Below are 16,716 nucleotides of genomic sequence, written 5' to 3'. Positions count from 1 at the left end.
ATGTTTTGGCTATTGTAAATAGTGCTGCAATGAACATAAGGGTGCACGTGTCTTTTTGAATTATAGTTTTGTCTGGGTATATGCCCAGGAGTGGGATTGCTAGATCATATGGTAATTCTGTTTTTAGTTTTCTGAGGAACCTCCACACTGTTTTCCATAGTGGCTGCACCAACTTACATTCCCTCCAACAATGTAGGAGGGTTCCCTTTTCTCCACACCCTCTTCAGCATTTGTTACTTGTAGACTTTTTTTTTTTTTTTTTTGCGGTACGCCGACCTCTCACTGTTGTGGCCTTTCCCGTTGCGGAGCACAGGCTCCGGAGGCACAGGCTCAGTGGCCATGGCTCACGGGCCCAGCCGCTCCGCGGCATGTGGGATCCTCCCGGACCAAGGCACGAAACCGCGTCCCCTGCATCGGCAGGCGGACTCTCAACCACGGTGCCACCAGGGAAGCCCTACTTGTAGACGTTTTAAGGATGGCCATTCTGACTGGTGTGAGGTGATACCTCATTTTGATTAGTGATGTTGAGCATCTTTTCACGTGCCTACAGGCCATGTGTATGTCTTCTTTGTAGTTCCTAACATTGTACTATTATTATTATTTTTTAATTTATTTAAATTATTTATTTTTGGCTGTGTTGGGTCTTTGTTGCTGCACACTTGCGGCGAACGGGGGCTTCCCTTGCGCAGCTAGGGCTCTAGGAGCACAGGCTTCAGTAGTTGTGACACACAGGCTTAATTGCTCAGCTGCATGTGGGATCTTCCCGGACCAGGGCTTGAACCCGTGTCCCCTGCATTAGCAGGCGGATTCTTAACCACTGCGCCACCAGGGAAGTCCTGTAGTTCCTAAGTTTCACTAGGGTTTTGTCTCAGAACATGGCTCCTGAACTAAACTCATTTTAATTTGAGCTTGATTTTCTCCCAACTCCTCCCCGCTAATGAGACCCTTGAGGTGTTTTTAAACCATCACTAATATTATAGAACCATCCTTATAAAATCATCATTAACATTCCACTGGCTGTTATCACATGCTATTCCTTTTGTCACACTGGCCAAGCCATCTGATTGTTTCTAAGTGTCTTCATTGCCCCTCCTCCGATGTACGAAGGACAAGGTCAAGATCTTTTCAGTCTGTATGGTCTTCTTGCCCAGTGAACTAGGGGACAAGCTGGTGATTCAGGGGTCGTCAAATTCTTGGTGAGAAGCAAGGGACTGACTTGTGACCTCCACAGCCCCAAATTCAACCATCCGCACAGTGGGTGGCAGCCCCATTTCCTTCCGTGCCCTTCTTCTGGGTCGCTGCCTTGCCCTCGCCCCTACCCTGCTCAGGCCGGCCCGCGGCAGCCCAACGACAGGCTTGTGTTATCTCCCCACCCCCGCTCCTTGCCACCCTGAATGAAGTCACCCTCAGTCCTGAGGCCCGGGGATTCCAGTTTCCTCCACTCGCATCCTGCTGTCCTCAGGCGTGGGAGAAATGGCTGCGTCAGAACTCTGTTCTGACCCAGGAGGATGTGAGGAGGTGTTAAGTAAAGAATATTCACGGAAAAGAGAATTCCGAACCCGCCCACGAAAGGTCTGGAGCGTACCTGCTGTCTCCCACAGTCCCCTCAGGCTTCCCCCCGCAGCTTCCTCCTGGTGCTGGTCCGCCCCTGACTGCTGTCTCTTCCCCCGGAAGCGGTTCCCCCAACAATGGGCCCGCCCTTCTCCTGGTCCCACCTGTGCTCTGCCCTAGGGCTCCTCCTCCAGCCTTACCTCCTTCAGCCTTACCTCCTTGGGCTTCTTAGGTATTTTCATGTAGTTTCTAGAATATGATTCAACACTTAGTGACTGTCAGATCAATAATTATTTCCCGAGCAAAGAATAAATCACATTGGGTTAAGTTTTTTATAAATTTATTTAGTATTTGGCGGTGTTGTGTCTTCGTTGCTGCGCGCAGGCTTTCTCTAGTTGCTGCAGGCGGGGGCTGCCCTTCGTTGCGGTGCGCGGGCTTCTCATTGCGGTGGCTTCTCTTGCTGCGGAGCACGGGCTCTAGGCTCGCGGGCTTAGTTGCTCCGCGGTATGTGGGATCTTCCCGGACCAGGGCTTAGAACCCGTGTCCCCTGCATTAGCAGGCGGATTCTTAACCACTGCGCCACCAGGGAAGCCCGGTTAAGTTTTGATTAATGAGTCAGCACTATTGAATAAATAATAATCCATATTTATTCTAGCAACATAAAGCAGGCTTATAAAGTACCAGACACTATGCTGGGTGATGGAGATGAAAACGTGGATACAATGCATTCTGTGCAGTCCAAAGTCAGTTAATGGATATGATCTCTCTTCTACAGAGTTTTGTCTTGGTAGCTTAGTGGTTAAGGGCGTGGGTTCCGCATGGATCCAACCCGCAACTCTTTTATTTACCAACTGGGTGATCATGGGCAATTTGTAAATTATACCTGCTTCAGCTTCTTTGCCTGTAAAATAGACATTAATTTATTAATGTCTACTTCATAGGGCTGTTGCAATGTTTAAATGAAATGATGCATTTTAAAAGTGAATAATGTACCTCCTGGCATAAGGTAAGTGTTAAAGATATTAATTATTATAATTAAAATTTTTTTTTCAAAGACTGAAAGAATATCCACTGCCAACTTTGCTTTATCTACTTCTGTTTTTTTTTTTTTTGAGTAGGAGATGGGAGATTTATTTTTCTTAATTTGATTTTTCTATGAAACCCAAAATTTGGCATGCAGAAAAATGTAAACTGTAATAGGATAATTCGTACTTTATTATTTGAAAGGTGTTATAGCATGGTGGCAAGAGAACTAGATGAAAGTGGGAAATGTGGCAGGGGGGAGGGGGGAAATCCTCTTTATGTTGCTAACCTGTTAGTAATTTGGGAAGGTTGGACTTCGCAAGTCTTTTTTTGTTTTTCATTTAAAAATAAGAGAGGTAGACTAAATAACAGAGATAAAATTTTAAGATTTTTAAACTAGTCTTATGATAAGACATTGCTCATCAAATATTTTGAAAATGTCATTTTCTCATATTTATTACCTCATTAATTTCACAAAATTCACACGTACACACACACATAATTTAATTTTTAAAGATCTTTCAAGAGATGAAACTTCTGGCTATCCAAGGAGGCTTTCCTTGACATTAATAACAACACATAGGGATATTGAAAATGGCCTTTCAAATTGCTGGTTTTATCCAATTAGTGTATATAGCTATATCTATATATCATGTTCTATGTCACTTGTATCATAATAGTTACTTAAACAAGCCCATTTTAAGATCCACCTAAAATGCTGCCTTCTCCGTGATGCATTCACTGATCATATCAATCAACATGACCTACTTTTCCTTGTTCTATGCTTTTATTACACTTTGGAACATGCTGGACTTCTTTGGCATTTCTTAGGGCTGTTTGAATTGATATCTTATCTCTCCTTCTCTCCTGTTGCATTATCTGCTCCTTGGAGAAAGAAATCTAGTGTGTGTGTGTGTGTGTGTGTGTGTGTGTGTGTGTGTGTGTGGTGTGTGTATTTCTCCATAGTGCCAGCATAGTCAGAATAAATAAATGAATCAACATACCAGAAATAACTCATGAAAATTTAGCTTGATTTTTCTAGTTTGAAATGAGTCATAAGCGTCTCTTCCAATTTATAGGTGTTAGCATTTTTTGGAAAGAATCCTAGTGAATTCGAGATATATCTGTCAATGAGAAACTATATGAGCTTCCCATGATTTCATCTTTAAAAAGGGAATGTCTTCACAGTTGTATTCACAGTTTTATTCATCAAATACCATCTGAGAAACAGAATGGACTCATTGAACATTTGCTCAGAAACTGCCTGGAAAACCGTAAGAGAGAAATAACTTACGTTACTATGCCGTACTAACAAAGGGAGTGTAAAGAAAGTAATGTTAGAATCCATTAAAAAGTACCTTGGGGGCTTCCCTGGTGGCGCAGTGGTTGAGAGTCCGCCTGCCGATGCAGGGGACACGGGTTCGTGCCCCGATCCAGGAAGATCCCACATGCCGCGGAGCGGCTGGGCCCGTGAGCCATGGCCGCTGGGCCTGCGCGTCCGGAGCCTGTGCTCCGCAACGGGAGAGGCCGCAGCAGTGAGAGGCCCGCGTACCGCAAAAAAAAAAAAAAAAAAAAGTACCTTGATCTGGAAAAACAGATGCATATGCACCCACATAATTGAAAAAAATTAGAAGCCAGTGATTTATGTATGTAAGTATCTTAAGATGAATGATACATTGATGTTTTTCCAGGTTACAAACAACAGCATTTTTTAATTCATTCCTAAATATTTAAGTACTTGCAAGGTACCAGCTACTGAGGGTCTAGGTGCTAAGGAGAGCAAGTCAAATAAGACATTCTCCTTCTGCTTTGGAGCTTATAGTCTCACAGGACTGCTTTTTTAAGACCATCAGCACTTACCCATCTATTTATTCAAAAAATACATGTTGAGCACCAACCATGTTTGGGGATCTGTGAGAACACTAGAAATGAACAAAACAGACATTGTCCCTGACCCCAGAGGACCTACAGTGTAGAGATGGAGATAGATAATCAACAAATAAATAAAGGATAAATAAAAATTATAATAAGTGCAAGGAAAGAAACAAAAATCCATGATGTTGATTTAAAAAGTGAACAGGAGTTGCTTTAGGTATAGTGGTCAGTAAGTGTCTCAGAGCAGATAAGCTGAAAGCGAGACCTCAGTGGTACATCAAAATGTTAGCTGTGGGCAACAGATAAATACTAGGGTTGCTTTTTTTTTTTTTTGCTTTTTTTTTAAACCTCCTGCTTGCTCTCTTGGCACACTTCTCCCTGCTCTTATCTCTGTGTTTATCTGATTCCCTTATTTCAATATCTGCTATTGAACCACATTGTCCTGGCTTCAGTTGCAACTTCAGGTCTCAGTTCTGTGGCTCCCTGGTTCTCAGCATTGCCTGCAGTAATTTGGTAAGAGACACCCTGGGCACCAGGTCTATGACCCTATGAAACTATGTTGGTTGGACTCACCTCCATCCATCCTCATGTAGAGAGAGGAATTTGGACACAATCCCAGGATAAATCCTAAACCATGGAATACTTGGACTACTTTTCTTGAAACAATCAGCCTTATATATGTAAATATTCCATCTCTAAACAGGCTTCTGTTAAAAGTAGAAGCATATAGCTAACTAAGCAGAATTTGTATTTTTGGTTGAGGACAGAAAGTACGAGTATTCTATTTAATTTATTAAGAAGAAATCAATGTACTTTAGTCAGTGAGCTTATGGTAAGGGTGATATGTTTTTGTGAAAATTAAGGAATCTAGCCACCGCTTAGTGGCTTGGTCTTCCATAGTTGCTTGGAGGTGACTATAGGGTACTCTCAGGAGAAGTCAGATTTTTTTCTCAAAATACAGTTTTAAGTCTGTACAAGTACATAAACAAATGATCCATGATTACTTTGTGTCATAATGTAGCATGAGTTAAATGATTTGGGTCTAAAATATTCCCTTGCTCCCAGAGAAATCAACTTGTTCATAACATACCTTCTTAGCGATCACTCGGTTGGGGGTAGAGGGAATAAATAGACTTTTAGGCATACCTAGCTTCAATCCTGGCTCCACACCTATGAGCTGTGTGATTCTAGGCAACTCAGTTTATCTCTATTCCCCTTAGTTTCATAATTTTCAAATGGGAACAAACTTCTGAAGATTGTGGAAGAGCTAAAATGAGATATTACATCTTATCAGGGCAGGCTTAGAGTGTGCCAGAAGTATTTGTTGAATGGATGAATGAACCAATGAAGAGTGTTAGTTCCTGAATCAATAAGCTATTGTAGTGTAATAAACTACTCTAAAACTTAGTGGTTTGAAACAACCATTTATTTAGCTAATGCTATTTCTGGTCACAAATTTAGACTGGGCTCAGTGAGTAATTTTTCTAGTCTTGCCTGGGTTCCCTTATGTACCTGTGTTCAACTGTGGATCAAGTAAGGGGTGTAAGTGGCTTTGCTGGTCTTGATTCAGCTCTCACATCTTGGGATGTGAGTTGGGATGGCTTTTCACTCTGTCACTTGTTCTCTCATCCTCAAGCAGGCTTGACCAGGCTTGTTCTCAGGGAGTGTCAGGATTTCAAGAGAGGAAGCAGAGGCATGCAAGGCTCTCTAGCGGGTGAGGCTCAACACTGCCCCCAACCACTTCCTCACTGTTTTGTTGGGAAAAGTGCATTACAAGACCACCCAGATTCAAGTGGTGAAGGGACAGACTCCACCTCTTGATGGCAGGAGTTGCAAAGAGGGTGAATACAGGAAAGGCAATAATTGCAGCCATTTTGCAAAAAAAAAAAAAAAAAAAAAAAATTAACCAATAACTATCTTTAGGTATACCTGTCAAAATAAAATAGTTGTAGAATGCATACTTAAGTAAAGGGGATACATGGCCTGATGCATATAATAGTTAAGTTTAAGTCCAAGTTTAAATCCAAACTTGGAAGACATCTGCCAAATGATTTTTGTGTAAGAAAAATTGAAATTTGGTCGTTAGTTCTAATAGTGGTTAGAGAGCAGAATGAAATGTCTTTTGAGGCAACTCCTAGTCTAAATCATCCATGTAAAGGGGCATAAGTATCCTCCTAGGCAGTTGTAAATAATCAAGCGATATTAAAAAGAAATGGAGAAAATGAAGAGTCAGGTGATTCTTGAAACAGAGCTAGGGGGCTTCCCTGGTGGCGCAGTGGTTGAGAGTCCGCCTGCCGATGCAGGGGACACGGGTTCATGCCCCGGTCCGGGAAGATCCCACACGCCGCGGAGCGGCTAAGCCCGTGAGCCATGGCCACTGAGCCTGTGCGTCCGGAGCCTGTGCTCCACAACGGGAGAGGCCATGACAGTGAGAGGCCCGCGTACCAGAAAATAAAACAAAAAACAAAAAAACAAAAAAAACAGAGCTAGGCTTCTGGTTCGAGGTGGCTGCTGTTGCAGGGCAGACTATGGCAACTCAGGAAGCCAGTCAGAGGAGAGCAATGCTTTGGACTTGCCATCAGCTTATGATGTAAGGGATTAAGTGTTGCAGAGACCCAGCCAGGAGGCCAACAGTGAGGCTTTTAGCTCTGAGGAATCCCTTTCTATTCCTTGCTCTTCTGATGTGGATCCAGCCATGTGGCTGACAGAGTCATTGTGCTCCGACCTGGTGTCAGGCCTGAGCCTCAGGTGGGAGAGCCGAATTCAGGTCATTGGACCACCAGAGACCTCCTGGCCCCACATAATATCAATCGGTGAGAGCTTTCCCAGGGATCTCCCTCTCAGTGCTAAGACCCAGCTCCACCCAACAGCCAACAAATTCCAGTGCTGGATGCCCCATGCCAAACAGCTAGCAAGACAGGAACACAACCACCCCCATTAGCAGAGAGGCTGCCTAAAATCATACTAAGTCCACAGACACCCCAAAACACACCACCGGCTGCACCCCTACCCATCAGAAAGATAATTTCCAGCCCCACGCACCAGAACACAGGCACAAGTCCCTTCCACCAGGAAGCCTACACAAGCCACTGAACCGACCTCACCCACTAGGAGCAGACACCAAAAACAACGGGAACTATGAACCTGCTGGCTGTAAAGAGGAGACCCCAAACACAGTAAGTTAAACAAAATGAGAAGACAAAAATATGCAGCCGATAAAGGAGTAAGGTAAAAACCCACGAGACCAAACAAATGAGGAGGAAAAAGGGAGTATACCTGAAAAAGAATTCAGAGTAATGATAGTAAAGATGATCCAAAATCTTGGAAAGAGAATGGAGAAAATACAAGAAACATTTAACAAGGACCTAGAAGAATTAAAGAGCAAACAAACAATGATGAACAACACAATAAATGAAATTAAAAATTCTCTAGAAGGAATCAATAGCAGAATAACTGAGGCAGAATAAGGGATAAGTGACCTGGAAGATAAAATAGTGGAAATAACTACCACAGAGCAGCATAGAGAAAAAAGAATGAAAAGGGTTGAGGACAGTCTCAGAGACATCTGGGACAACAATAAATGCACCAACATTCGAATTATACGGGTCCCAGAAGAAGAGAAAAAGAAAGGGTCCGAGAAAATATTCAAAGAAATTATAGTTGAAAACTTCCCTAACATGGGAAAGAAAATAGTCAATCAAGCCCAGGAAGGGCAGAGAGTCCCATACAGGATAAATCCAAGGAGAAACATGCCAAGACACATATTAATCAAGCTATCAAAAATTAAACACAAAGAAAAAATATTAAAAGCAGCAAGGGAAAACAAATAACAACAAATAACATACAAGGGAATCCCCTTAAAGTTAACAGTTGATTTTTCAGCAGAAACTCTTCAAGCCAGAAGGGAGTGGCAGGACATATTTAAAGTGATGAAAGGGAAAATCTTACAACCAAGATTACTCTACCCAGCAAGGATCTCATTCAGATTTGATGGAGAAATTAAAACCTTTACAGATAAGCAAAAGTTAAGAGAATTAAGCACCACCAAACCAGTTTTACAACGAATGCTAAAGGAACTTCTTTAGGCAGGAAGTGCAAGAGAAGGAAAAGATCCACAAAAACAAACCCAAAACAATTAAGAAAATGGTAATAGAAACATACATATCGATAATTACCTTAAATGTAAATGGATTAAATGCTCCAACCAAAAGACGTAGACTGGCTGAATGCATACAGAAACAAGGCCCATATATATGCTGTCTACAAGAGACCCACTTCAGACCTAGGGACACATACAGACTGAAAGTGAGGGGATGGAAAAAGATACTCCATGCAAAGGAAATCAAAAGAAAGCTGGAGTAGCAATTCTCATATCAGACAAAATAGACTTTAAAATAAAGACTATTAGAAGAGACAAAGAAGGACACTACATAATGATCAAGGGATCAATCCAAGAAGAAGATATAACAACTGTAAATATTTATGCACCCAACCTAGGAGCACCTCAATACATAAGGCAAATGCTAACAGCCATAAAAGGGGAAATTGACAGTAACACAATCATAGTAGGGGATTTTAACACCCCACTTTCACCAATGGACAGATCATCCAAAACGAAAATAAATATGAAACACAAGTGTTAAATGACACATTAAACAAGGTAGACATAATTGATATTTATAGGACATTCCATCCAAAAACAACAGATATACGTTCTTTTCAAGTGCTCATGGAACATAGAGCCATGCATAAATCATATCTTGGGTCACAAATCAAGCCTTGGTAAACTTAAGAAAATTGAAATTGTATCAAGTATCTTTTCTGACCACAACGCCATGAGACTAGATATAAATTACAGGAAAAAAACAGTTAAAAATAGAAACACATGGAGGCTAAACAATATGCTACTAAATAACAAAGAGATCACTGAAGAAACCAAAGAGGAAATACCTAGAAACAAATGACAATGAAAACACGATGACCAAAAACCTACGGGATGCAGCAAAAGCAGTTCTAAGAGGGAAGTTTAGAGCAATACAATCCTACCACAAGAAACAAGAAAAATCTCAAGTAAACAACCTAAACTTACACCTAAAACAATTAGAGAAAGAAGAACAAGAACCCCCGAAAGTTAGCAGAAAAAAGGCAGAAGACTCAAATCAACAGAATTAGAAATGAAAAAGGAGAAGTAACAACTGACACTGCAGAAATACAAAGGATCATGAGAGATTACTACAAGCAACTCTATGCCAATAAAATGGACAACCTGGAAGAAATGGACAAATTCTTAGAAAAGCACAACTTTCCAAGACTGAACCAGGAAGAAATAAAAAATAGAAACAGACCAATCACAAGCACTGAAATTGAAACTGTGATTAAAAATCTTCCAACAAACAAAAGCTGAGGACCAGATGGCTTCACAGATGAATTGTATCAAACATTTAGAGAAGCGCAAACATCGATCCTTCTCTATCTCTTCCAGTATGTAGCAGAGGAAGCAACACTCCCAAACTCATTCTACAAGGCCAGCATCACCCTGATACCAAAGCCAGAAAAAGATGTTACAAAAAAAGAAAACTACAGGCCAATATCACTGATGAACATAGATGAAAAAATCCTCAAACAGAATCCAACAGCACATTAAAAGGATCACACACCATGATCAAGTGTGGTTTATCCCAGGAATGCAAGGATTCTTCAGTATATGCAAATCAATCAATGTGATACACCATATTAACAAACTGAAAGATTAAAAACCATATGATAATCTCGATAGATGCAGAAAAAGCTTTTGACGAAATTCAATACCCAGTTATGATAAAAACTCTCCACAAAGTAGGCATATAGGGAACCTACCTCAACACAATAAAGGCCATATACGACAAACCCACAGCCAACATCATTCTCAATGGTGAAAAACTGAAACCATTTCCTCTAAGATCAGGAACAAGACAAATTTGCCCACTCTCACTGATATTATTCAACATAGTTTTGTAAGTTTTAGCCACAGCACAGAAGAAAAAGAAATGAAAGGAATCCAAATCATAAAAGAAGAAGTGAAACTGTCACTGTTTGCAGATGACATGATACTATATATAGAGAATCCTAAAGATGCTACCAGAAAACTACTAGTGCTAATCAGTGAATTTGGTAAAGTAGCAGGATAAAAATTAATACACAGAAATCTCTTTCATTCCTATACACTAATGATGAAAAATCTGAAAGCAAAATTAAGGAAACACTCCCATTTACCATTGCAACAAAAAGAATAAAATACCTAGCAATAAATCTACCCAAGGAGACAAATATCTGTATGCAGAAAACTATAAGACACTGATGAAAGAAATTAAAGATGAGACAAAGAGATGGAGAGATATACCATGTTCTTGGATTGGAAGAATCAACATTGTGAAAATGACTCTACTACCCAAAGCAATCTACAGATTCAATGCAATCCCTATCAAACTACGAATGGCAGTTTTCACAGAACTAGAACAAAACATTTCACAATTTGTATGGAAACACAAACGACCCCAAATAGCCAAAACCATGTTGAAAAAGAAAAAACGAGCTGGAAGAATCAGGCTCCCTGACTTCAGACTATACTACAAAGCTACAGTAATCAAGACAGTATGGTACTGGCACAAAAACAGAAATATAGATCAATGGAACAGGATAGAAAGCCCAGAGATAAACCCATGCACATATGGTCACCTTATCTTTGATAAAGGAGGCAAGAATACACAATGGAGAAAAGACAGCCTCTTCAATAAGTGGTGCTGGGAAAACTGGACAGCTACATGTAAAAAAATGAAATGAGAACACTTCCTAACACCATACACAAAAATAAACTCAAAATGGATTAACGACCTAAATTTAAGGTCAGACACTATAAAACTCTTAGAGGAAAACTTAGGCAGAACACTGTATGACATAAGTCACAGCAAGATCCTTTTTGACCCACCTCCTAGAGAAATGCAGATAAAACCAAAAATAAACAATTGGGACCTAATGAAACTTAAAAGCTTTTGCACAGCAAAGGAAACCATCATAAATAAGATCAAAAGACAACCCTCAGAATGGGAGAAAATATTTGCAAATGAAGCACCTGACAAAGGATTAATCTCCAAAATATACAAGCAGCTCATGGGGCTCAGTATCAAAAAAACAAACAACCAAATCCAAAAATGGGCAGAAGACCTAAATAGACATTTCTCCAAAGAAGATATACAGATTGCCACCAAACACATGAAAAGATGCTCCAGAAACTAACACACCATTGTAAAGCAATTATACCCCAATAAAGATGTTAAAAAAAAAAAAAAGATGCTCAACACCACTAATCATCAGAGAAATGCAAATCAAAATTACAATGAGATATTACCTCACACCACTCAGAATGGCAATCATCAAAAAAATCTACCAACAATAAATACTGGAGAGGGTGTGGAGAAAAGGGAACCCTCTTGCACTGTTGGTGGGAATGTAAATTGATAGAGCCACTATGGAGAATAGTAAGGAGGTTCCTTAAAAAACTAAAAATAGAACTACCTTATGACCCAGCAATCCCACTACTGGGCATATACCCTGCGAAAACCATAATTCAAAGAGTCATGTACCACAATGTTAACTGAAGCACTATTTACAATAGCCAGGACATGGAAGCAACCTTAGTGTCCATCAACAGATGAATGGATAAAGAAGATGTGGCACATATATACAATGGAATATTACTCGACATAAAAAGAAACAAAGTTGAGTTATTTGTAGTGAGGTAGATGGACCCAGAGTCTGTCATACAGAGTGAAGTAAATCAGAAAGAGAAAATCAAATACCGTACGCTAACGCATATATATGGAATCTAAAAAAAAAAAAAGGTTCTGAAGAACCTAGGGGCAGGAGAGGAATAAAGACACAGATGTAGATAATGGACTTGAGGACACTGGGAGGGGGAAGGGTAAGCTGGGACGAAGTGAGAGAGTGGCATGGACATCTATATACTACCAAATGTAAAATAGATAGCTAGTGGGAAGCTGCCACATAGCACTGGGAGATCAGCTTGTTGCTTTGTGATCACCTAGAAGGGTGGGATAGGGAGGTTGGGAGGGAGATGCAAGAGCAAGGGGATATGCGGATATATGTATACGTATAGCTGATTTACTTTGTTATACAGCAGAATCTAACACACCATTGTGAAGCAATTATACTCCAATAAAGATGTTAAAAAACAAAAACAGAGCTAATTTGGACTTCCTCCATCCTCTGCCTTCTATGAAGGGAGTCATTAGCAGCCTTGCCATTAGGATCTTCAGAAAGGATTCGTGAGTAAAAAACAAAACAAAAAAGCAAAAAACTAACAAATTGAAACTAGATCTATAAATAGGCAATATAGGGCAAGCAGGGTAACTATAAACATTGGAGATATTACATTGTTCTGGAAAAAGAAGCCTAGTCAGGTCAGAAAATAATCAAGATTTTACTCTATGTGTCTCAACCCTCAATAAAAGTCCTCCTCTTTTCTTCACCATTTCATTTGTCATGGTTCAGTAAATCCTCAGATAATTGCCTTCTCACAGTCTCTTTAACAACTCCTTTCTACTATACTCAATTTGTGCCTAGTAACCTTAAGACATCTCTCTCTCTCTCTCTTTCTCTCTTAGGTTCATTGGATGTTACCAAAATGAACTTAGTCTTGGCTAATAAATGCAGTGTGACCCACATAAAAGGAAATATAAAGTTGAGAACCAGTACCACCAACTCTGAAGCCCTTGGAATTTTCTGGGAGTCCTCTTCATCCTTCTCACACAAGCCTCTGTCTGCCTCCTCATCCTCTGCTAGGTAAATGTTCCTGTCAAACATGAGATAAAAGATACTTTTAAGATTGCTTCCTAACCAGGTAGTGCACAGAATCTAATACTTCACCTTGAATGTATAGCATTTCAGTTGCACTGAGGTTTAAACAGGCTTGTATTGGTATGCTATAGGTATGCTTATATACCATAGGTATGCTTAATCATAGAATCTGACAGTGTTTCTACAGAAAAATGCATTCAGACTACTGAACGATTGAATTATAAATGAAATTCTGGAACACATTAATTGTACATATTATATAAAATAAGTAACCGGGTTAATTTTTTAAAGAGAAAACTTTCATATTGACTACATAAAGTTTAGAAACATTAAACAACATAGAATAACCTGAACAAAATAACAAAGATTAAAACGAAATTGCAAAATAAAATGCAAATGGTTGCAAAATGTCAACTCCTCTAAATTAATCTATAAATTTAGGCTAAACCATAAAAAGTTTAGCTCCAGTATTGTGGTGGTTGTGCATATTGCTTTTAAAACCAATGAAACTTATTGAGGTAAATTAAATGACTTTTACGTATTTTAAATAACATCCTCATAACCTATAAAAATGGTCTTTTTTATTTAAAATGACTCCACCTGGTTACATAAAACTTCAATTTTGGATTATTCAATCAAAATGCCATAATTATATTTTTTTTAAAAAATTATTTATTATTTATTTATTTCTGGCTGCATTGGGTCTTAGTTGTGGCATGCGGGATCTTCATTGAGGTATGCGGGATCTTTCGTTGTGGTGCGCGGGCTTCTCTCTAGTTGTGGTGTGGGGTTTTCTCTTCTCTAGTTGTGGTGCGCAGGCTCCAGGGCACGTGGGCTCTGTAGTTTGTGGCACGCAGGCTCTTGTTGAGGCACTGAGCTCAGTAGTTGTGGTGCGCAGGCTTAGTTGCCCCGTGGCATGTGGGATCCTAGTTCCCCGACCAGGGATCGAACCTGCGTCCCCTACATCGGAAGCCAGATTCTTTACCACTGGACCACCAGGGAAGTCCCTATACTTATAATTATATTTAACAAATTCTAGAGTGTTCAGGGTAGTTGAACTAAGATGTTCATAAGCATTAATTACTCACAAAACATTTTTTTGGGGAAATATAATTCTATCAAACCTCAATAAGAGCAAAACTAGCATCCGTTAAATAACCGCAGTTAAACTAAAAAGAAATAAAATTATTTTTAAAAACAGAAAACAGATGCCCTGTTGTGGCTGTGGATGTTCAGGGGTCCCTGCTGTGAAAGCTGAATCAAATCTGCATGTCCTGTATACACTACCAAATGTCAAATAGATGGCTAGTGGGAAGCAGCCGCATAGCACAGGGAGATCAGCTCCGTGCTTTGTGTCCACCTCGAGGGGTGGGATAGGGAGGGTGGGAGGGAGGGAGACGCAAGAGGGAGGAGATATGGGGATATATGTATATGTATAGCTGATTCACTTTGTTATACAGAAGTAACTAACACACCATTGCAAAGCAATTATACTCCAATAAAGATGATAAAAAGAAAAGAATAAAGACTAGGTGATAAACAAAACAAAACAAAACAAAACGCCTGCATGTCTCCTGGCTCCTTGGGTCCTCACACTGTTACCCTTTTTCTTGAGGATTTGATTATCCAGCGGTTCCCCTGATCCTCTCGGGCCTCTGCCCAGGACTATATGTGAACTGCAGGGGCAAAAGGGCCACTTGGAAAAAGCTGGAATTTAAACTCTGTTTCCACCAATTTTGTCTATTATGATCTCCCCCCACCCCACCCCTCCCCACCTTAGCTCTTTGAGCTTTCTCTCAGTTGACAGAGCTGCCAACCATCTTTCTTGAGGTTTTTCTCACTGGAGATAATCTGCCCTTGATAGAAGGAAGTCATTCTTTCTCATTCTTTTTCCAGGTCTTCAGCCATCCCCGTGGATAAGTATTCAGCTGTTTTCATACAGTTTGGGAAGTTATTTTTTTCTTTATTTGCAAGTGGTAAATATCCTCCTCTACTAATTTTCTGCAAAGTTGCATTTCAGGTTCTTGGTGAAGTTCAGGAAGTATTTGCAATTTCAGCTGAAGCTTTTGAATCTCATTTTTAAGCTGAGAAAGTGAAAAGCCACTTCTTAGCTTAAAAGTTCACTGTCTTTCCTCCATGTCCTGAGCACTCCCAGCCTGGCCCCAAATATTCAGGCACTCTCTTAACCTGACCTCCTCTCCTTTGGGACCATCTTTTAGGAGTTCTCAATCCCCACCCCAAAAAAGCGTTAAAATAGTTAAACAAGGAAGCTCTTAGAGTGATGTGGCGCCAATGTAGTGGGGGCTTATGTAAGCAAACCAAAATTTAAGCCTGTAAATGCCTCAAGGTTACAAAATCAAAACGCTTAGGACAATCAATCACAAACAGCTGACTAGGCTTTAAGCTACAGGCAATCAAATAATTAATTTCTTTCTCCTGGCTCCTATCGGTGGAGCGCTCCTAATCACTGTGTTTTGGTGATGCTTGATTGGAATCTATTTCTGCGCAAATAAACCCTTAAACTTTTAAATATGCCTCAGTTTATCTTTTTTTTTTTTTTTCGGTACGCGGGCCTCTCACTGTTGTGGTCTCTCCCGTTGCGGAGCACAGGCTCCGGACACGCAGGCTCAGCGGCCATGGCTCACGGGCCCAACCGCTCCGCGGCATGTGGGATCTTCCCGGACCGGGGCACGAACCCGTGTCCCCTGCATTGGCAGGCGGACTCTCAACCACTGCGCCACCAGGGAAGCCCTTAGTTTATCTTTTAACACAAGTTATCAAAACGTTTCTTCCAACCATACATGGTTGTCTGGAAGAGGAGTTCTGGGTGGTTTTCTTCATCTTGTTATATTTCCTGATAGATTGGCACTCAAACTCTGCCCCAGGTGGTGCCCCTTAACTTGGCTGTGCTGTGGTGGTTCAGGCAGACCCTGCCCTACCTTTGATGGGGCTCCTTGGAGATCTCACTCCCTTCCTTCCGTCTCTGCCCACTTTCTTCTTAATGCTCACTCTCCCTGATCCACTGTCGTGTTCTTACATTTTTTTTCCTCACTAATCTCTCTTAGTGATCCCTGGATCTCCCATCAGAATGCCTCATGGCACTCACCACTGAGAAGGGAGTTGGTTCTCATCTTCCTGGGCTTTAGGGCACTTTTCACTCTTTGAATTTCACGGCTAGGTTAAGAGAGAGGCTTTTGGCTCTATGGAGGTTGAAGAAATGTAATTTCTATTGTATCTATTATTGTAAATTCAAATATAAATTTCATATTGTGCCTCAAATTAGTTCATTAATCTACCCTGCCTCTGAATTCTATTTGAAGACTGGGAATTGAGGTCTAGCCACTTTCCTGTATCTTGAATGTGAGAACAACTCAGATAAATCTGTTTGCAGCTGTTCCTGGAAAAATACTCTGC

At 40.6% G+C, this 16,716-nt stretch overlaps 1 long non-coding RNA gene across 1 annotated transcript in view; it reads left to right on the top strand.

Moving 5' to 3' along the window:
* The window catches only part of LOC117311572 (uncharacterized), a 52,405-nt gene that overhangs the window by 1,312 nt on the left and 34,377 nt on the right, over positions 1–16,716 (top strand). Inside the window, exon 2 of the long non-coding RNA XR_012330664.1 lies at positions 13,110–13,287. This is a non-coding gene — a long non-coding RNA (uncharacterized lncRNA). The remainder of the gene's footprint in view (positions 1–13,109; positions 13,288–16,716) is intronic.

The sequence above is a fragment of the Tursiops truncatus genome, chromosome 3 (genome assembly GCF_011762595.2).
Source record: "Tursiops truncatus isolate mTurTru1 chromosome 3, mTurTru1.mat.Y, whole genome shotgun sequence".
NCBI classification, from domain to species: Eukaryota; Metazoa; Chordata; class Mammalia; order Artiodactyla; family Delphinidae; genus Tursiops; species Tursiops truncatus.
This window is presented reverse-complemented; position numbering and strand designations above follow the sequence as displayed.